General features: G+C 39.9%; 1 protein-coding gene and 1 long non-coding RNA gene across 4 annotated transcripts in view; one reads left to right on the top strand and one right to left on the bottom strand.

Annotated features, from left to right (window-relative positions):
- Nucleotides 1–23,581, bottom strand: part of TENM2 (teneurin transmembrane protein 2) — a 1,738,186-nt gene that overhangs the window by 983,006 nt on the left and 731,599 nt on the right. The window lies entirely within an intron of this gene.
- Nucleotides 946–18,150, top strand: LOC143962657 (uncharacterized). The gene is made up of 3 exons (XR_013270752.1): nt 946–1,052; nt 6,138–6,231; nt 17,716–18,150. It is a non-coding gene; the product is annotated as an uncharacterized LOC143962657 (long non-coding RNA).

Genomic DNA, 23,581 nt, shown 5'->3' with positions numbered 1-23,581 from the left:
CATTACATTCCTAGTTAGTATGGTTGAAAAGACACAAATTCAGCTAGTTCAACCAAGAGCTATATAATAAATAAAATATAACTACTGTAGTTTGCATGGTATGTTCTGACATCCCCGACAATAGGAGTTTAATTTTTAGTGAGATACTTTAGAAGACACTTTAATTTCTAAAGGTATGGTGATTGTGATTCTTTTCTTACATTAAGACCCCCCCCCCCATTGTTCAGGCAGTTTGAGAAAGTACACGGTAAGGCAAACATTATTTTCGGAACAAAAAAAGGTAAGAATCATTATTATTATTTGCTAAAACCCTAGAAATGAACTGTATATTGTACAGGGACTTTGAACAAAGCACCCCCCCCCCCTTCAAAATCTCTAAGATTTATGTTTTTACTCTTCGTTTACAAAGAAACATTCTTTGTGGTACTCCGATATGTTTGGGGCTGACTCAGAAAGTGGAACAAGGTATCACAATTAGTGTATCAAGTAAAGAATTCACTCCTTCAAAATGTAAAGGTACACATTTATGATACTAGTGTTGCCTTATGAGTATATGTGAAATCTCCATTAATAGCTGTAAAATATTGTAATTATGAATATATTTCATTTAGCTTGTATCTATGGAGGGCGTGCAACATAGCTTCACAGAAGTATCTGTTAGACCAGACAATTAGGTGCCTAGGCTTTTGTATTTAAACAATGGGACCCAAACCTCATTGTTCTACACATATTCACTTCAAAGGATCCCATGTTTGGATATGCAATGAATGGAGGCCAACCCGCAATCAATATTTAACTTCCCTGGAAAGGGTCAAGTTAATCTCCTGCTCAGAATAGTCACAATGATTTGCATTAAAGGGGGCTGACTTATGCAAATTATAGGGGTTGGAGATCTAGCCAGTCCTTAACCAGAAATAGGGAAGCCCATCAATCAGAGCCAGGCCATGACAACCAATGAAGCATCAGCCTGTAATGATATATACAGACTAGATGGGAGGGAAACACACACTCTATGGCAGAGCAGTTACGTGAATGGAACCTCTATGGGAATGGTAAATATGGGAAATCTCCCCTGTACTTGTATCTAAATATGTTAGTCTTAAGTCTTTTATGTCCTACTGTTTGTAGATTAAAGTTTTAAGGAATATACTCTGTATTCTTTCATGTAATCCATGATTTTTACCCTTTTCCTGTTTAATTAGATAGCTTGATGTGTATTAGTCTAGGCCTACTTTACTATATACCAATACATTTTTGTTAATGTATTAAAGCTGTCAGTCATTTAGCCCAAATCATATCTGAGAGATATTAAATCTCAAATATAGTATTCGGGTAGCACTAGTATATCATCTTTTTAAGTAAACAAGCCTGTAGACCAAAACAGATATGATTCCCTTGATGGCAATAATACAAGTACTGCCTACATATTTTACTACTTTAGGTCTTAGTTTGTCTGTACTTTGTTTTTGTTTTCTTTACTAAACCATCAAAATGATAACACATGACTACTGTAAAATTTCCCCCCAGGGCATTCATTTTTCAGCAGTTATGATAATTGGGCTTTTACTATGCCGGTATCTGTTTCTATTGGGAATGGCTATGTGACTGCAGTGTATATACATCTAGCAGTATAATTAAATCATGTTATTGCAAGTATACCTGGGCATAAACAGCGGTTTGAATCTGTCTGAAGACATAAATACATGTTGAACCTCTGTTAAGATGTAATACTGAAGGAAATACCTTCATAATATTCATTACATGCATAGAGTGAACATCACAATTTGATATATTGTACACTGTATATAACAAAAGCACAGGAGTATAACATTTGAATCCTCTGTTGTCATTCTCTTGGTAAGTGTCTATACCTTGGGGTTATTTTACTACAGGCAAATAGTAATTCTCCCTATTTTAGTGAATAAGGTGACTTCCATAATCCTGTTATGAGTAAGTAGGTTGTTTATTTTCCTTACATGGGGTTAAATATTCTTTGCAATGTGAATTTTCAGCATATTAACTAAGCTAAGGAAATATTTATTTGCAAAGTGAACAGACTTTTTGCCTGTGGTAAATCAATCCCCCATGCCCATGTCTTGCATAGAATCATCAAGTTAAGCGATTGCCTTTGCTCAAAGTGAACCTCAGTCCAAACTATGCACATCACGGTATTTGCAAATAGTAAACAGGCTTTACAAGAACAAGCCATCATTCAACTTTGTAGCTATAGGCATTGTGGAAAAATGAATCAATACAATTTTCAACAGAGACACCTAAATGGCAAATGCTCCTAAACTGCAAGCTGGTGACTGAAACTAACTGCAGAGTCTCTGTTATGATTTTTGAGGATCTTTGAGTATAGATTACTCCACAGTACACAACACTAGACAGGTCAGTGATATATTATTTTCATGTTATTTTACTGCTCTTTAAAAATTATATATAATTTCAATATCTATTGTCTGGGGACAGATATACATTTAAAAGACACACACAAGTGCATGCATACACACACGCACAAATGATGTCTACTAAAACAGTGGTCATCAACCCTGTCCTCAGGGCCCACTAACAGGCCAGGTTTGCAAGATAAGTGAAATACGTTACAGGTGATATAATTTGCTGCTCAGTGATTACGGTATTCTAGTCTGTATCTCCCCAAGGTAATACATAAAACCTGGCCTGTTAGTGGGCCCTGAGGTCAGGGTTGATGACCACTGTACTAAAAGATATGTTTTTTTGACCTGTCAGATTGTGTTTCACACACTTTATCACACCACACCTTGCCAGTTGACACATATATTCCCTTTTGCTGTTTCTTATGCCACCTTCAGCTTGATTATTGGACAAGGCCTAAATAGCATGCATCGAGATGGAAATTGAATCTGGAAAATGTAAGGTTGAGCAAGGAAACAAAAAAGTGGACAATCTGGCTACACGTTTTGGAAGGCATGTATAATTAAAAAATGGTGCAAAGTCTTTTCTGTACAAAAGAGCTTATATGTAGCTTACTGTGTATTTTTCCTTTGCCTAGAGGTCCACTTTATTTAAGAAAAAAACATATTACTGTTCTAACCAGAATGAACTGCTGAAAATAGAAATTGGGTTTGCTTCTGTGAATAAATATACATGATTTCTCTTGGCACTGCTTTATTAAATAATTAGAATATGTTTACTGTTGGCTTGCCAGCACTTATATAACAAAATAGTAAATCAGACCATGCTAATCTGCTGAAATTCCAGTACTACCTAGGAAAGCAAAGGAGGATCTCCTTTGGCAAATGCATAAAATAAGCTAATCCATAACTTCCAGTATAAAATCAAAGACTCGTTTCAAGTCTACACTAGGTTGACTGGACGGGAGTGAGGCACTACTTTGATTTTATACATGCATCCCTTCAGATGAGCACCTTTGTCAGCCAGTGGTTGTAAACCCTATACCAATACCCAGTGAAGTCACTAGTCTCAGGTGCAACACAGAAATGAAACAAATCCTCCTACATAAGTTGTATTTGTTTATTTGCACCCATGTGTTCTGTACATCTTTGTAAAAAACAGATATGAAAAGGATTTTTCACAGACTCACAAAGCAGGGAACGGGAAACTGCAGTTACTGTATAAGAGCTCTGAGAGCTGATTAGAATAAGACCCCTTTCATACCAGGGCATTTTGCAGGCGCTAAAGCGTTAGAAATAGCGCCTGCAATCCGCCCTAACAAAGCTGCACCATTGTCTGTAGTGTGAAAGCCTGAGGGCTTTCACACTGCAGCGGTGCGCTGGCAGGACATCAGGGAAAAGTCCTGCCAGCAGCTTCTTTGGAGCGGTGAAGGAGTGGTGTGTTTACCGCTCCTCCACCGCTGCTCCCCATTGAAATCAATGGGGCAGCGCTGTAATACCGCCGGTAAAACGCCACTATTGCGGCTTATTGCTGGCGGTTTTAACCCTTTCGGGTAAAATCGCCCCGCTAGCGGATGAAATGCGCCACAAATCTGACGGTAAAACACCGCTAAAAATAGCGGCGTTTTACCGCCGACGCTATGGGCAGCATGGTGTGAAAGGGGTCTTAAAGAGGAAGTAAAGCCAAACAAAAAAAAATACACCCTGCAAAGCAAAGGCATAATGAGCTAGTATGCATAGTAGCTCATTATGAATAACTTATCTGAGAGGAAAGCCCCCGAAGTGACCCTCATTCTCCTCCTCCAATGCTGTCATCTATCCCAGAGTGACTTCTGAGTATCTCAGCTCCGGCACTGTGACTGGCCAGAGCTGCGATGACATCACTTGTGCGCGGGAGCCACCACTAAGGGCATGATTGCTGTTAGCAGTGGCATGCTCAGTGTGCCTGCACGCCGCTGTCTACGGCGCATGCACCGTAGACAGCGGTGCCTGTCTTTTGCAAATATCTCCTAAACAGTGTAAGTTTAGGAGATATTTCTTGCACCTACAGGTAAGCCTTAATCTAGGCTAACCTGTAGGTAAAAGTGGTCTGTAAGGGTTTACAACCACTTTAAGGGACACATCACCATTCATACAGCACACAGGAACAGAGCTGTAGCTGTCAATCACCAGTGGTGTGCTGCAGATCCCTCCCCTGTCACCTTTATAATGCTTGTCAGAAGGGACTCATGCTGATAACAGAGGAAATAGACAGCGGGGAGAAATTAAGCTTAGTCATTTGGAGAGAGACAAGTAAACATTATAGAAATATGTGCTTTGTTCAGATTTCATGTCTGAGGTTTACAACCACTTTAACCACTTCCCATCCGCCATGTGTTTATAAATGGTTTTGGAGGGGATGGGTAAAGGGAAAGTTGCTGCAATGATCTAGATATATTTTTTTAGGGCCGGCAATTCACTATAAATTAAATGTAATCCTAGCGGCTAATGCGCCACTGGATTATGTTTACAGGTGGTGGGAGAGGGATGCAATCAGGGAGCCCAGTAAGGATGCAACTGTTAGCGTCTGGGCACACAGTGAGAGGAACGGATGTTGTTCCTCTCTCTGTGACATCAGAAACTGGAAGCAACAAGAATTTTGTCACCTCTGGTTTAGGTTCTTTGTTTACCTGGCTGTTACTGACCAGTAAAGCATCCGATCAGACTGATCTGTGTCTGATTGGCTGCATCAGAGGACAGAGGAGAGATCTGGGGTCTAATAGACCCTAGATATCTCCATAAAGAGGCAAATTAACAAAAAACTGATAAACAAATAGGAAATAGATTCCGAGTTATGTGGCAAATTGCGGGAGAGAGGGCTGCTGTAAACAGTCTGATCCTCCAATATCCTGATTATATAAGTCAACTAAGATATAAATAGCAAAGATCCATGTAAAGTCCATGTAATTATAAGTCCAGATGGAAGATGACACTCATAGTTGGCAGCCGGCTGCTAGAATGAGAAGCACTTCTAGGAAACAACAGGAGAGAGTGCATAAAGAGGACCTGCCACAGCCCATGCTATTACAAGGGATGTTATTCATCCCTTTTAATAGCAAAACAGTTGATTACAAAAAAATAAAGGTACAATGTTGAAAAAAATGTTTAAATAAAAAAATTATTTAAAAAAAATTAAATTCCGCCCATGCTCACTCGTTAAAACAAATGCGCATGTAGGACCCGCATGCATGTGAGGTATCACTGCGAATGTCAGAGCCAGAGCAATAATTTTAGCATCACCTCTTGTATAACTCTGAACTGATAGCCTGTAAAGCTTTTTTGCCTTATAGAGATTTTTAGGTATCGTCATTTGGTGGACACGATTTTATAGCATGACATGTTTGGTATTGATTTACATCATGTAACATCATCTTTTATTTTTTACCACAGAATTGGGTATTATATTAGGTTTTTTTTAATATTAGGTTTTTGTGCATTAAAATTAATTAAAGTATATTTTTTCAAAAACATTTCCAATTGAAAAACCGCTGCACAAATATCGTAAATATGAAATGCCCACCATTTTATTCTCTAGGGCCTCTTGTAGGTTCTTATGCCGCATACACACAATCGGAATTTGGGACAGCAAAAGACCGATGAGAGCTTTTCATTAGAAAATGCAACCCTGTGTATGCTCCATCGGAATTTAGCTGACTGAATTCCCACCAGCAAAAATGTGATTACATGTTCTCAATTTTCCAGATGGAAAAACTTTCTGATCGTGTGTGCAATTCCGACATGCAAAAACGTACGCATGCTCAGATTCAACTACAAAATGGAAGCTATTGGCTACTAGGTATTGGACTTTTTCTATTCCCGTTATACGTGTTGTATGTCACTGCATTCTTGGCGGACGGAATTTGGTGTAGGCAGGACAGTTTGAGTGGAATTGATTTTTATTGATATTACCTTGAATTGTTGTGCCTCCTTGTGGCCCCTGTAACCTACCCTTGACATCCTGGGTGTCTATGCATGTATCATAACCATTGCACTGTTTGAATAAACTATAAATATACTTCTCTGTACTTGTACATTGCGCTCACTTTTTAAAGTATAACTAAAGGCAAAGGAGAGGGGAGGGATTAGAACACCTGTCAGTTTTTCTAGATGTTTGTGCACCTATTAGGGAGATTCACCCTCTCTATTTGTCCTGTTTACCATTATCACTGAAAGTGAAACTAAAAGAAATCCCACATTTTGGGTTGTCCCCAGACAAGTAATAGGGGCAATCTTCCAATAGGACAGTTTTGGTGACCTTCAGGGAGATTTCTTCTCCCTTCCTGTTCTGGATATGGGACAGGAAGTGAAGTTAAATCTCCCCAGTGAGACACAGATGGCAAATAAAAAAACTGACAGGGGTTGTAACCCTCATTACGCTATCCAAAATTAAAAATATATATTTACCTATAGTCTTATTTTAAAATGTATGCAGTGCAGGGCTCAAGTCCTGTGGGAACGCATGGCAAAGGAGTTCCTGTACTTTTTCCACAACAGGAACTCAGTTCCTGTTAGCAGCCGTGTCCTGTAAGACTTCGAAGTATGCGAGCTGTGTGGCAGGTGCTACACCAGCAGCTGCCGACACAGCTCGCAATAGTACGTGCCGCACACCTGACCATTCAGGCATTGCCAGTAGGGGGCCCCATGACAGCTTCTGCTTCGATCGACCTGTCAATCACAGCTAGCTGATGGGTAGATCAGGTACCTGCTGCTAAGAGAATGTATTTAGTCAGACCTCTCATGATGCGCTCCTCCCTTCCGCCGGCCCCTCCTGATTTTCTGTCTCCTCACCCCCCCCCCTCCGTCTCCTGCATGCTTGCTCTGAGTGTCCCTCTGAATCCCCCCCACCTCTATCTTCATTGCCATATGATGAGAGAACTCAGAGGAGGAGCTCAGCTATTCTGCTCACAGGACATGCAGGGAGAGAGGTGAGCTGAGGCAGGAACATCAGTTTGGGGTGGTAAGCTGAGCACAATACCTGGCAAAGTTTAATGCCAGGAGGGAAGTTTATGTGGAAATATGTGAAGGGTTGGAATACCAGCGAGTGTGTGTTGGAGCCCTGCAGAGTTTGCAGCCCCCCAAGCTAACATACATCTCCTAAGCAGGAACACATCACTATCTCCCCAAGCATTCTGTCCAGATAATGTGCAGTTATTTTATGACCTTTCCGTTTAACCCTTTGTTATCCAAACTCTGTTCAATGAAAAGTGTGAAGAGAATTACTGTATTTATGTTTATTGAGGATTGTTTTTTTTATGTACTAACAGTTAAGCTTCATACACACAATACGAAAATCGGATGAAAAATACCACTTTTGAAGCGTCGTGCGTATCATTTTTATTTTTATTTTTGGTGGGCGAGTGGATCTTGGGTGGGAGTTCTCACACTTTTTTCCTCAGGACTTCACCCCTGATGCAGTGTATGTTGTTGCAACAGAATATGACTTTCTATTTATGTATAGTTTAGAGTGCATCTGCCCTGTTAACTATTAAAGAGGAGTCCTGCTGGTTTAAAAAATGTTTTGCTCACCAAGGCTGTTTCTACTATGTGCTAAATTCATGTTTTGGATGTTGTGTATAATGAATATTATGTATTTCCATGAACACACAATTTTGTGTTCATAAAAATACGCCCATATGCTTTTGCATTTATAAATGTAAGTATCAGAGTTTATGCCTGTGTAGCAGTTGCAGTGTACATTATATTCTGTAATGCATGTGTATCGACAAAATTACGCAGCAGCTGTGGTTCCCAGACTCACAAATGCAGGTGTAATTAACTTTGTAAAGCAATATGCCTTCATATAAGGTTGTATGCAAGATCCCCAAGCTAAACTATTTACCTATTATTTTGTATCAGGAACATCAGGAATTTAATGCTGAATTAAATATAAAAATCATTTTGTGAAGGGTAGAACCCCTGTCAGTTATTAATGATATCTAGGGCTCCATTTGTGGGATTTTCTCTCACTTCATTAGAAACAATGTGGGGTTGATTTACTAAAGGCACATAGGCTGGGCACATAGGCAGTTGCTCCAGAGCTTAGTAAATTGGGTAAAGCTTCACTTTGCAAATAATACCCAATCACATGCAAGAAAAATAAATAAAAAAACTGCATTTTTGCTTGCACATGATTGGATGGTGGAAGTCAGCAGAGCTTCTGCTCAGGTACTAAGCCTTGGATCAACTGCTCTTGCAGAGTACAACTGCACTTTGCAAAGTGTATAGTCTGTTTGTCTTTAGTAAATCAACTGCTATGTGACAGAGAAACATTTAACAATAAAAACCTGATAATGGTTCTAGCATTCCTCTGTCTAAATAAAAAAAAAAAAAAAACTTCTGCCTGTGTTACTGTGTTATTATTGGAGAGATTTCCCACCACTTCCTATCTCCTGAGGGCAACCAAGACAGAAAGTGAAGGAATCTTTCCAACAGAGCCCCATACAGCAGTAAAACCTGACAGTTCTAATCTTTACCCATGCTATCCAAAATCGAATCTTCCCCATGGCCCATGTTTTTAGCACTGCAGTGGGGTGTGTTCTCTGCTACTGCAATAGTGAAAATGATTAATGCTGCTTATGGTTCATACGGTAATGTGTGTTTTGTTAGTAAATGAATAAAGCATAATTTTACTGTGCACTACCACAAAACATACATTTTTTTTATCACTGTATGTTCCTTTTATGGACCCAATCTTTCTGTCCCTCTTCTTCTACCTGGGCAATGTTTTAGTTTATTACGCACATGTTAAAATCTGCATTTTTTTTGCTAGAAATAAAAGTATATATTTTCTGAAGACCCTGGAGAATAATATGAGAATAGTTGCAATTTTTTATGTTGCAAAATAATCAAATGCGTATTATCAGAAAAAAATACAGTAAATACATTTTAGTGCAAACAAAAACAATATTATACCCAATTTTTTGGGTAAATTATAATAGATTTGGGTTGCATTGAGTAAATAAGTAGCAAACACTTCAAGTTTTAAAATTGCGCATGACCATGCAATCACAAAAAATTATCTAAATATCTAAAATTCTCTATAGGTGATGCTCTAAAAGCCTTTGTAAATTATTGCCATGAATTATGGCCATAAAATTATTGCTAAAACAATAATTAAGTGGTCACACCTTGATTGTGAATGCCAACATCCCTAAATCTTAAAGTATACCTTATGATGTTTAGATGACTTTTCAGGCATTCTACTTATACACACAAACATAAACGTGTACATCTACAACATTTCATTTATTAGAAACATATTTAAATAAGTTAAAAATAAAAACAGGGGGGCGTGGCCTGACTGAGCTCAATGGCAGACGTGTAATTGCTCAGCTCCGTGTGCCGAGACGAAAGCTACAGTCTACAGAGGTGTTCCTTCCCTACATTTACTCTACAAAAGATGGGAACAGCTTCCAGATCGTCCTCTACCTCACGATCCCGTTCGCCACGCGGTAATTCCGGGAACCTCAGCCACCAAATACCGGAGATGTTCCGCTCTCAAAGGGGAAATATGGCGCCGGCCCGCCAAAACTCCTCACAAGGGAGATCCGCACGATCCCCTCGGAGAGAAGATGTTATTCTAACTGATACCGGAATCGGGAACGTTGACAATACAAATCCCGGTGGTCAGCTACTCTCTAACGTTAACCCATCGGCACATATCAGTATGCAAGACCTACAACTCATTGCCTCAGACATCAAGGACACCCTTTCGGCGGCCATTGCTGATTTAAGGGTGGACATCAGAGCTCTTTCTGATCGTGTTCTGCAAGTGGAAAAGACTTCGGATCAACATGACCTCATACTTCGCAAGTCCACAAGGAAAATTGATGGCCATACACTTCAGATGAGAGACATGCAAAGACATTTGGAGGATCTAGACAACCGGGGGAGACGGCACAACCTGCGTGTCCGTGGTCTCCCGGAATCTATTGAAGGGGATCAAATCCCTATAGCAGTTACCTCCATATTCAATAGTGTACTGGATAGACCTTCACAAACCGTGATAGACATGGAACGTATCCACAGAGCTTTACGACCTAAAGGCAGAGACAATGATCCCCCTCGTGACATTGTGTGTTGTCTAATCAGCTACCAACTGAAGGAGGAAATTTTAAGAGGAGCCAGAGTTAAACAGCGCGTGATGTACGAAGCTAACACCATACAGATCTTTCAGGATCTCTCAGGGATTACCCTGCAACACAGGAGAGAACTAAAACCTCTGTTGGAAGTGCTGCGGAATAGGAATATAGTGTATAAGTGGAAATTTCCTTTTTGCCTCACTGCCTCCAACCTGGGTCGTTCGGCTCACCTCAGAGTCCCTGAGGATCTACCTTCCTTCTGTCTGACCCTGGGGATTCCACTAGTGGAGGTCCCTAACTGGTACTCCAACTTTCGCCCGCTCCATGGAAGATCTGAGAAGTACCAGCCTGATCTTATGGACACTCAAGAGGCAGACTATCGCAGGCGCAGGTCACCATCACCTGCGAGGGCTCGTACACCACGTCGTTCTGGAAATCCTCCGAGGGATCACAGCCCTTCAGCATCTCCTAGATCACGCAGAGCAAGGAGAGATTTCTGAAGTGCGGTAGGCATTTACTAAGTTACGTTCGGCAGCGTTTACTTACAACTCAGGAATACGACCCCCGTATTCTTCGTTGCGTTATGGACCGTACAGTAATTATAAGGTCGGATTAACGAACTATTTGGATCTTGATACACAGGACGAGTTCTGACTACATTTCCCAGCCTGCACCAGGTCTCCTCGCGGCATGGATGCTGGAATCCTGTTACTTCATGGTTATACCTTCCCTGTTCAGGAGACTGCTGTTTTTCGTCTGACTAAATTCGATTTACATCTATTATCTTTTCACACCAGGATCTCTCGTTTGTCTGCTGAAGCATTCGCCTGAAATCCGGGATTGTTGTATGTACTATCTAACTGTGGATGGAAACTGCTATACTCTCCCAACCCCTCGTTACGGTTCCATGCTGATCTTTGCCACCGATAACCTCATACGTTGTACCAGCAATCCATGACTTTTCTTTAAGCACGGATGGTCGATATCAAGCAGGCTCTGAAGCGGAGAATGTAGGATTTTTTGACCCTGCGCTGTGGTTTCAGAAGCTGCTTTAATCCTTTTATACCTGGCAAAGACCGCAAACATTTTTGTTTAATTTGTTCTGAGATATCTATTATCCCACATTTTAATCTACAGAGGGTCTCTTTTTTCGCAGGTTTTTTGACCTCTCATTGGCTAAGTAGCTCACACTTTATCTGTTACCCATCTATTGTATGATGTTTCATGTTACGTTAGTTCATGCGGTACTTCTATGTTATTTCCTACAGTTATGATACTGGTTTTAGAGCCATACCTTCGTGAGCTTTCACCTAATTTGACATTTGATTCTAACTATCTGGTTATGGGCACTGAATTGAACCGTCGTCTTTGATTTATGCACTTAATCTTTGAGTGATTATATTCATGATGTGTCTCCTTATGGGTCTCGCATATTTCATTATCTTCCCATTAGTACTAGAACTCCTCCACAGCCTTTTTTATATATAGTCTTGATGGACGGAGTCTCGATATGTTTTGCAGTCTTTATTTTTTGGTCCTCTGTTGGACTTGGTGACGACCAACCCCCCAGTTGCGGCGGTATTGAGTGGGTATTCACTTTTGGGTGTGTACTCCCTCTCTACGCCCAACAATCTAGTGCAATTTGTGTCACTGAACCCGTGACCTTCATACCATCCCCCCAGTGCAAAGTTCTACCTCCTTGGCATATTTTGCCATCCACTTCCCTCTACTCTCTCACTACCTTCTATCCTATCTGATCTCATCTCCTGTTCCTACTCGTAACCCCTCTATACGCCTTCTTTAAACATGTCAGCCTCAACCCCCCTTGACGGTAACCTCCCCGTACAAATCCCTCCCCCTCCAACCATTAAACTCTATTCTCTAAACGTCAGAGGCCTAAACATTCCGGAAAAAAGATCCAGACTGTTATATACTTTGCGAAGGGCGAAAGCTCACATAGCCCTTCTGCAAGAAACTCATTTCAGAACTGACGCCATCCCCAAACTTCATAACTACCACTTCCCCACTGTGTATCACGCGACCACTGACCAAAGCAAATCCAAAGGGGTATCTATTTTAATTTCGAGATCGTGCCCCATTACCATTACTGATAGTTTAAAGGACCCACAGGGGAGATACTTATTCCTTAAAGGCCATGTTCACAATCATCCAATCACCATAGCTAACATATATGCCCCCAACTCCAAACAAGTGTCTTTCTTTAGGGAAACCCTGGCCCTTCTCACCTCTTTCCAGTCAGGCATCCTCCTTTTAGGAGGTGATTTTAATGTCCCTTTATCCCCCGCTCTCGACACCTCCAATGGCAAAACATGTTTGAAATACTCCGCCCTAAGGGATATTAAATCTCAACTGCAAATCCTCTCTCTTCATGACACATGGCGCACTCTTCATCCAAATACGAAAGATTTTACTTTTTTCTCTTCCCCACACTCTAAATACTCCAGAATTGACCACTTCTTCCTTTCACAGGCGGACATTCACTGCTTGTCCCAAGCCACAATAGAACCTATGCTGATCTCTGATCATAATCCCATTACAGTTACACTTAAATTCGTACAGGGCAACCCTAGATCTACGATATGGCGACTCGATGATTCGCTCTTGCTGGACTCGGAAAATACGGTAAAAATCCGGGAATGTCTTTCGCAATATTTCTTTGACAACTCTAATCTCGATATGCCTCCCACTTCAATTTGGGCAGCACATAAATGCGTGATACGCGGTTTATTCATCTCCCTAACAGCTAAACGACATAGATGCAAAAAAGCTTTTCTAGATTCTCTGTACGCGCGCATCAATTCTCTCGAACGCCTACATAAACGCTCTTTGGCCGACACACACCTTAAAGACTTAGTGGCTGCTAGGGAGCTTCTCCTGGAAGAAATCCAAAAGAACCTACGCCGTAAATTTGCCTTATCACGGAAATTTTTTTACGAATTTGGAAATAAGGCTGGTAAATTCTTAGCGAGGGCCTTACAGACCAGAAAAGCTAAACACACTATACACAGAATAGTGACTCCCCAAGGGAAATCCATCATAGAAGCTGACACTATTGCGGAACATTTTGTGCAGTATTTCAATGCCCTATATAATCTTCCGCAACAGTCTTCGGCAGATGCAAGGAGAGATCGGTCTGAAAGGATACGGGAGTTTTTATCTAAATTCTCCCCTTCCCCTATCGAGACTATTGATCAGACACTGCTGGATTCCCCCCTGTCTAAGGAAGAAGTACTCCTTGCCCTTCAGCAACTTAAAACAGGCAAAAGCCCAGGCCCAGATGGCCTATCCACAGCATATTATAAAACATTTGCGGATATACTACTGCCACATTTCCTGTATACCTTTAATAATCTTTCTCCTCATACACATGCCGCTACCGACTTGTTACAAGCGCATATTACATTGATCCCTAAGCCTGGCAAAGATGAAACCTTAATTCCGAATTACCGTCCCATATCCCTACTCAATGTAGATATTAAACTTTATGCTAAAATTATTGCTAACCGTATTTTACCCCTGCTTCCCAATCTTGTGTCACCAGATCAGGTTGGTTTTGTCCCTGGAAGGGAAGCCAGGGACAATACCACTAAAACCATTAATCTTCATCATTGGTTAACCACCTCGCAAACCAAAGGTTTTTTTTTATCACTGGATGCTGAGAAGGCGTTCGATAGGGTGGCATGGGACTACATGTTAGCGGCTTTGCAACACATCGGTATACCCAACAGATTGATACAGATGATATCGTTCTTATACTCCTCCCCCACCGCTCGTTTGCGAGTGAATGGCCGCCTATCGAACGCCTTCTCCATCACTAACGGTACACGACAGGGATGCCCACTTTCCCCGATCATCTTTGTCCTTACCCTAGAACCCTTTCTCCGCATGATTAGAGAAAATCCCTCCATTCAAGGAGTCAGCATTAAAAACAAACAATACAAAATTGCGGCTTACGCAGACGACATTATGCTTTATCTTTCCAACCCGATTACGACTCTTCCAAACCTATTGAAAGACCTTGATGCCTTCTCTAAGATTTCTAATCTAAAAATTAATTTCGACAAATCAAAAGCCCTGAATGTGTCCTTACCCGACCATATAGTATCACAGTGCCGCCTCAATTTTCCCTTTTCCTGGGAAGAGGAAGCGCTCCTGTACTTGGGTGTCAAAATTCCCTCCGACCTTTCGAGGTTATATGACCTGAATTTCGCCCCTGCCCTCAATCGGCTCCAAGCAGATCTCCAAAAATGGCATAGAGGCTCCTTCTCTTGGTTTGGCAGAATAGCCATTCTAAAAATGACTGTCCTCCCTAAATTTCTATACTTATTACAGGCCATTCCTATCACAATCCCTAAAGCGTTTTTCAACTCATATAAAACAATGTGTAGAAATTTTCTCTGGTCACATCGCCCCCCAAGATTGAGCTGGGCCAAACTCATCCTCCCTAAGTCATGTGGAGGCCTAGGTGTGCCAGATCTTCACACTTACTATAATGCCATTATGCTTGCAAGAGTGGTGGACTGGCATATACACCGCAAAGACAAAGTGTGGATTGCAGTGGAACAGGAATTTGTCCCGTTTCCTGTTTCCCACCTGCCATGGATTACGAAGCAAGCCACCCCGATCTCTTGCTCCATGCATCCCTTACTAGGTCCCACTATTAAAACATTCCACCAAACGTGCAGATCTCTACATATTAATGCGCCACAGGGTCCGCTAACTCCCCTTTCTTCAAATCCTGACTTCCCTCCGGGCCTTGTCGAACATACATCGGGTGGTATGCCTCAAGACAACACTTACAGAGCTTACCAATTTTTTGATCGGGGAAAACTATTATCATTGCCTGCTATGATTGAAAAATTCCCTGAACTTCGCTTCAATTTTTTTACTTTTCTCCAGCTTCGACACTTTCTTACATCTATACGGCCGTTAACGCGATGGACCACTACCCCCAATCCGTTTGAATCTCTTTGCCTCTGTTCAGAACCACAAAAACATGTGATTTCAACTATTGTCAAATTACTGAGCTCTAAACCCACACTGCACAACCCCATTATACAACAGTGGGACTCAGATTTACAAATCACGTTGTCTACACAACAATGGGCAAGCGTATATGATCACATCCACAAGCAAGAGAATCGCTACAAAATATATTCTAGATGGTACCGCACTCCTGATAAGATTCACAAAATTTTTCCGGATGTCCCACCTACATGTTGGCGCTGTAATGCCCCAGTAGGAAATTTCTTACATATTTGGTGGGAATGCCCTACACTTCAACCCTTTTGGGAAAAAATTCATGAAACAATAATTAAAGTCACGACTTATCACCTAGAATTCTCCCCGGCACAATACCTGTTACACCACACCCCACTGTCATATAAAACGTATAAGTCCTCAATAGTCCCACATTTGATAAATGCAGCCACACAATGCATTCCACGTCATTGGCGCTCCAATACTCCTCCATCCTTTGAGGAATGGCTCCGTCAGATGGATAGAATAGAAGAACTGGAGAGATTAATTCATCAAGCACATGACAAACCTGAACAATTTTCAAATAAATGGGCCTGCTGGATACATTTTCGAACCTCTACGTCACACACCAATACCCTCACTCATACTTAGTTAGAAAAGCATTCTGGTGTTCCTCTTGGTTGACATCTGACTGGACTAACGTCTTTTCCATGCAATGATTCCCCTGTATTCGCACACCGTTTTTTCCCCTTTCCATCATCTTTTTCCCCCTTCTTTACTCCTTCTTGACACTCTCCGAGGCTGACTTCCCCTCCCTTACCCCTGTCCTTATGTTATCTACGGTTCTCTATATGTTCTAGCACATGTCCCGAATTGAGTCTCCTTATATACCACTCTACGGGATTGATGCCCTTCAAACGTCCACAGCGTGATCCCATTAGGGGTGGACGACTGCATAGGAGATTCGACGGGTTCCTCAACTAATGTACTGCTCTCTGTTGTATAATATCCTGCATATCTGATTACACTTCTGTGTCATCTATATTATCTTGCCTAACTTTGTTTGTTCGCAGGATCACCTAGTTTATTCTTTATGTGGTTCACTTTGCCATGTATTTTATTAATACATCACGTAGTTATTGTTGTATCGTACTTCATGTACTCTTTTTTGTGTGATGTTTTTGTTCCTCAATTGTAATGCCTTAATTTCACTCTAATAAAAACCTTATTGGAAAAAAAAAAAAAAACAGGCCATGATAATGATCAGAACATGTTTGGTACTGGAACTTTAAACGCAACCTGATCACTTTTATGAGAAAGCCCTTCATTTGCTCTTAACCACTTCCGGACCCATGCACACTGATGTACGTCGGCAGAATGACATGGACAGGCAAGGGTGTACCTGCACGTTCCTTTAAGTTTACGGCCATGTCATTGCATGCATGCTGCTGACGGCGCACGTGCGTGCTGGTCGGGACCTCCGTGAGTTGGATCACCTGTCCTGTAGACTTGATTGCTGTGGGGATACCCACGATCGTCTCACGGGGAGGAAGAACGGGGAGAGTGCTAATGTAAACAAGCATCTTCCCTTTCTGCCTAGTGACAGTGTCACTGATCTCTGCTCCCTGTCAACGGGGGCAGAGATCAGTGACATGTCACACACAGCCACGCCCCCCACTGTTAGAAACACGTCCCAGGACACACTTACCCCTACACTGCCACCTAGTGGTTAACCCCTTCACTGCCAGTGTCCTTTACACAGGAATCAGTGCATTTGTACTGATTGCTGTATAAATGAAAATGGTCCCAAAAATGTGTCAAAAATGTCCGATGTGTCTGCAATAATGCCACAGTCATAATAAAAATTGCTGGTCACCGCCATTACTAGTAAAAAAAAAAAAAACATTAATAAAAATGCCTTAAAATTATCCCCTATTTTGTAAACGTTATAATTTTTGCACAAACTAATCAATAAACACATATTGGGATTTTTTTTTAATTTGTGCTGGAGCTCTTCTTGTATGGCGTGTTTATTAAATAATAGTTGAAAGGCTAAACAATGATGTAACCTATAACAGCGAATTGCCTGTTCTAACTTCCTAATTTTATTGTCATAACATGATTTGTTTTTTTTTGGAAAAGCACAATTTTTAACAACTAGTGGCGTATTTAAAATAACTGTTCTTTTTTTTTTGCAGTATCCTGTACTTTCTGATGTCGGCTGTTGTAAAGTGTCTGTAAATATGTGCAACAACTGTCTATTATACAATACATGGATTAAAAATGGTATATCTGCTAAGGTTGGCATACAGGAGAGTGCATGTCTTTTGGAGCCTGCCCTCTGTTGCCATTTCAGAAAGTTGCCAGGTATGCTTCCTCCAGAATGTGCTTATAAAACTACAACATAAGCATAAGCAACTATTATAAGCCACTCTACCCTGACAAGAAATCGCTGTGACTAAGGAACAGAAGCCAGAAATACCCTCAGTGGATTAAAGGAGAAAATCAACTTCAAAACACTTTCCAAAGCACTCCATGAGCATATTTACAATTTCATTAAAATAATCTGCTTGGTGTTTCTTTTCCAAATCAGAATAAACATCTGGATGATATTCCTACAGGCATATCAATAATAGTAGGAGTATTTCAATTTGTTTAAAAAGTGTTTGATTGAAGCTTCGGGAAATCTAACAAGCTGTTGAAGAGTTTAATAGGAAGCAGAGAGGGTTATCTGTTGAGTGTTGTTAGAATCTCCATCGAGATTCTACACCACCCGTATCCTCTACGAAACATTAACACCGGCATAAAATATTCATAAGAATAGAAATATTAGCGCTTTGGGAGACCAATGTAGGAAAGAGCACAGAATGAAATATGAATTTCATTATCATTTTTTGACAAAGTTACAATATGAAAATGCCAATTAGAATATCTTCCATTAGGTTGGGAAAGAGAGACACGTGGGTTTGAGACAAATTGGTTAATGGTCGAATAACAGGGCACTATTCACTTTCAAACTTCAATAATTAGCAATATAATACATTGTTTACAGCTGTTTTTAAGTCATAACATTAGAGTGTAACAATAGAAAACCAAACATTTGGCCAGGTTGCAATTCCTATCGATTCCCGGGCTGATTTGTGGTCATCAGCTGTCAATTTAAGATAGGGGTAAAACATTTGGAAACATTTGCATTAACCTTAACTGCCCCTGTGGGTATTTGTTCTGCAATTTATGAGTAAAGAGTTAAAACAATTCACAAGTATCCTTCAACTTTCTTACTCCATGCCAGGCCTTCCACTGCATAAAAATGCTGTCTAGCTCCTGAATAAATGAATCTCATAGATTCAGTGAAGAAGTTGGGAAGCAGTATTTCTTGTAGAGTTACACATATTAGATGCTATATTTCCATTGAATGTAAGCTATTCTTCAGGAAACATTGTAACAGAAATGTATTAAAACACTGCATGGCTTGCACTCTCACAAGTTGCTATAGGGAAACTAGCTCATATCTAATATGACATGATTATTAAAAAAGGTAACAAGAGAAAAAAAAAAGTGGACTAGCAGAACCAAACCTGTCAAAGAGGATCGCAGGAGCAACCAACATATCAACAGTATATAACCTCAAAGCAATAGAATGAAAGTGTTGGAGCCTGTCCTGCCAGAACAGCCTAAAATTGGAAGCAGGGAGTGCCGAAAACTGCTATAGGTATGTGCCTCTGGATTCCTGCACTTCCTACATTGTAGTAACATTTTTGATTTTATAGTGATAATGTCTATTTAAGATGTGACTTAGCAATAGATAATGTTGCTGTTTACAGATGGAGAATTATTAAGATGTTATTATATAAATCTGCAGAATGAACTTTAGTCTTTCATGGATCAGGACACACTTTTTAATGTTTCAGTAATATTTATATGTTATTGCGTTACATAACTTATATATTTCCTGGAATATACAGTAGGACAATGGAAACATGGTCACTGAAATTGAAGCAGCATAGGATTGTGTCATTGTTCCTCATTAGTTACAAAAAATTTCTTTACAGTGGAATACAGGAAATCATTTCCTCAGCAATAATATTCACTGCAAGTATTTGTATTCTCTCAATAGAAAAACAAATGGGTAAAATCACATGAATCAAAATATATTATCTTTTGAAATCCCCATGGTATTTTTATTTAGCAAACAAATAGCATGGGTTACACAAATTATAACGCTAAAAATAATAGCAACAAGAAGAATAATAAGCAACAAGTGACCAAAACATATACCACCACGGGTCATAAAGAGTTCCTAAAGCATAGCCTAATGAATGATCACCACCTGTGTAGTCGTACATCATTATCTGGTTTTAAAATCACAGTTTACATGTACTGTTTTTCAAAATGAATAAATATAAGTTAAACATTGAGTGTAGTCAGTAATGAGAAATTCTCAGCAATTGGTTACTTTGAGCTATATCACACCATTTTCCCTTTATCTGGTAACATTTTCAGTATTATTTAGCCAAAAGGCACATTGAAAGAATTATAAAGTGTATTATCACCTAGAAAAGAATTAAAAATGGACAAATCCTTTGCGGATAAATGTCACCCAATGCTGTAACATTAATTTGAGGTATGCTGGCCATGAACATAGACAAGCATATAGCGTGGATGATTCTGGTGAATCACAGATTTATATCACCATGCATAGGGGCAGAAAGGATGAGTCAGACCCCAAGAGACTGCTGTTGGAAGGGAGATTTGACATGTTAGAAATCATAGCTCAATAAGGCATTAATTACAGTGCTGTGCTTGCAAGACATTGGAGACAAGGACAAAATTATCCAACAGGTCAGAAGCAATATGTTTTAATCATAATAAAAATATAGATTAGCTTATTAGTCCTAGCTTCTCCTTTCACTATCCAGTCACAGGCTGAGGGAGGGACAGATCGTTGTGCTGTGCTGTAGTGCTCTGTAAATCTCAACACTAGATGGACAGAAATACAAATCCTTTGGCAGGTAATCAACTCTCTTATATATATATATATATATATATATATATATATATATATATATATATATATAAGGGACCAACTAAAGAAACTACACCAACTACAGCATACTACAAAGATTCCCAATACTTCTCCTTCCTATGAGATTGCCCATGTAAGGTTCTTGGGATATGCTCACTACCTGCTAGCTTTAGATAATGCCCTGTACACACAGTCGGACTTCTCAACAGAAAATGTTCGATTGGATCGTGCTGTCGGAAAATTCAATTGTGTGTGGGCTCCATCTGACTTTTTCCGTCTGAATTTCCGACACACAAAGTTTGAGAGCTGGATATAAATTTTCCAACAACGAAATCCAATTGTTTAAATTCCGATCGTGTGTAGACAATTCCGAAGGGACAAAGTGCCACGCATGCTCAGAATAAATTACGAGACAAAAGCTATTGGCTACTGGCTGGTTTATAGTTCCGTCATACATGTTCTATGTCACCACGTTCAGAACTAATGGATTTTCCAACAACTTTGTGTGACCGTGTGTATGCTAGACAAGTTTGGGCCAAAATCTGTCAGAAAAAATCAGACGGATTTTGTCGTCATAAAGTCCGACTGTGTGTACAGGGCATTACAGTTAGAGTCAACTTTAGTATCCCATCTGCACAACCAACACTTCTATTATTATTATTTGCTGCTCTTCTGTGTTTTGTAGCATAATCCATAGGTTTCTGTCAACTGTGAAATCTAATTATAAGCTATAGTGCAAATGGTATAATTAAAAGTGATTTATGGTGCAAGTGTCCACTAAACATTACTAATTATAAAAGAACTTCATGGTAAACTGTATAAAAAATACTAGAATAAAATGAGACTGATTTTCTAATGGAGTTGACCAAAAACAATTGAGTATTGTCCGTGATACTTTTTTTCTTTATTTGCACAAACATTTGCATTTTCAGGACAAATTTCCAGGGTGTTCCTTTTTTCCTGGTCCAACCAGTACTGAGAAGCACTTGACAGAAAAGAAGGGAACACCCCAGAAACTTGTCCTGAAAATGTAAATGTTATTGCAAATACAAAAGTATCACAGAGAATTTTTGTGGCAAAGGCAGCAATATGGCTACAAATAAACTCAAGTCTAAAGGAGTGGATAATCTTCATACAATAGATTCACTTAATTTATTTATTTATATAAAAAGTTTTTTTTTTATTTGTATTGAAATGGGCATAAAGTAACAACATCAATAATCACAAACATTTGCACTTAGGCCTCATGCACACTGGAAGTTTTTACAGCTGCTGGTTTTGGCTTCAGACTTTTTTTCTGCAGCCAATAATCTCCCCAGCATGTTATCCTATGTGTCCATGCACACATAGGCTGTTATCAGCAGTTTTTTGGCAGGGGCGTTTTATGCCTGGAAAAAAAAAACCTCAGAACTGGTGGGTTGTAAGAGGATTTTTTCAGCTGTAAAACAGCTCTAATGCTGAAAAAAAGCATTTTTGAGCCATAAAAAGCTAAAAATAGCTTAAAAAATGCCACAGCTAAAACACACAGAAAAACTCTGGTGCTAAAAATTCTGAAAAACTCCCTCTACAACTAAAGCTTTCTACAGCTAACAATACTGTTTTTTTTATAACATCCAGCGTGCATGAGGCCTCAGGCATTATACTGTACACATTCAATCAAATGAATAGATAAGACAAGGCCTCTGCAATACAGCTTACACAGAAGGAAAGTATTACATAGAAATTGACCATTTATCACATTGCTGAAGACAAATTAAATAAGAGGCCTATTTACAGACTGTTTACAGGAATAAGTGCAAAATAATATAGCAAAGTCCACATGATTAGAATATAATTGGTTGAGAAGCCATGGAATTCTAAACCAAATTTGTTGTGTGGCAAATTCCTTGATTGTGCACATAATTCCAGAAAACTGGAATTTGTTCATCACATGACTGTATAATTGAAGTGAATATTCACACAGTTTATTGTAAGAAGATTCAAACTTCTTTCAGTAAATCAGCTTAAAGCAGATCTTAATTTTTTCTGCCAAGGTTGAGACTTTTGTCACTCACCCTGTCCCTTCCCTCCCTGAAGCCACCTGGCATATATCATAGGTTCCAGGAGGCTGCAGGGCCAGTCTCTGTGTGCTGCATGATTTTGTGCAGTTACATTTGGCTTCCACATTTAAAATGGTTGCACCAGGGACCCATAGTGGTGAAAAGAACCATATTCCAGAAGACAGTTATGGACCACAGAAACTGGTAAGTACATATTTTTTCAAAGGCAGCAGCTACAATATTTGCAGATGCTGAATTTAATTACTTTTTTAACCACTTCCCAACTAGCGTAAGTATATAAAAATTCTGGATGAGAAGTGGTTATACCAGGGTAATGGCTGCAGCTGCAGCCATAATCCTAATATCAAATTTTTCGCCTTCAAGTAAAAATGATCCAAATAACTATACAACCACCTGCTACCTTTTGCAAGGCTTGAAAAGGGGCACCTCCTCTTGCTGCTGCCCACCATCATTCCTGGGCTCTCTTGTCCCATTGGGCAGCTGAGGATCTATGTAAGCGAATGAGTTGACTGTGCAGAAAGAAGAAGGAGGAGCATCCATTTCCCTCTCTTTCCTGTGATAAATAAATCCAGAATCCATGAGGATTTAGCCACTTCCAGTCTCCGTTCTTTGTTTACCTTGCCTTTACCGGTGAGAAAAGCAGCTGATCAAACCAATCTGTTTGATCAGCTGCCTTGTAGAGCAGAGGAGGACTTAGGGATCTGACAGACCTCCTATCTCTCAATAAAGAGTACCTGTCAATGCCCAAGCTATCACAAGGGATGCTGTTCAGCCCCTGTAATTGCAATAAAGTTTATAAAAAAAAGTGTAAAAAATAATAGTTTAAAGCATCTCTCTAACATGAACATACTTTCTGCATACATGTCAAAAATGACCCAGATGGCAAGTGCTTAAAGTGTGAATTTCCTAACTAAAAACGTCTTTACAAAAAGATAGAAATACTAATGGGAAATAATAATTGTATTCTTGTCTAAAAAC

Source organism: Lithobates pipiens, unplaced genomic scaffold (assembly GCF_037356315.1).
Source record: "Lithobates pipiens isolate NorthernLeopardFrog02 unplaced genomic scaffold, aLitPip1_a1.2 Scaffold_8, whole genome shotgun sequence".
Classification (NCBI taxonomy): domain Eukaryota; kingdom Metazoa; phylum Chordata; class Amphibia; order Anura; family Ranidae; genus Lithobates; species Lithobates pipiens.
This window is presented reverse-complemented; position numbering and strand designations above follow the sequence as displayed.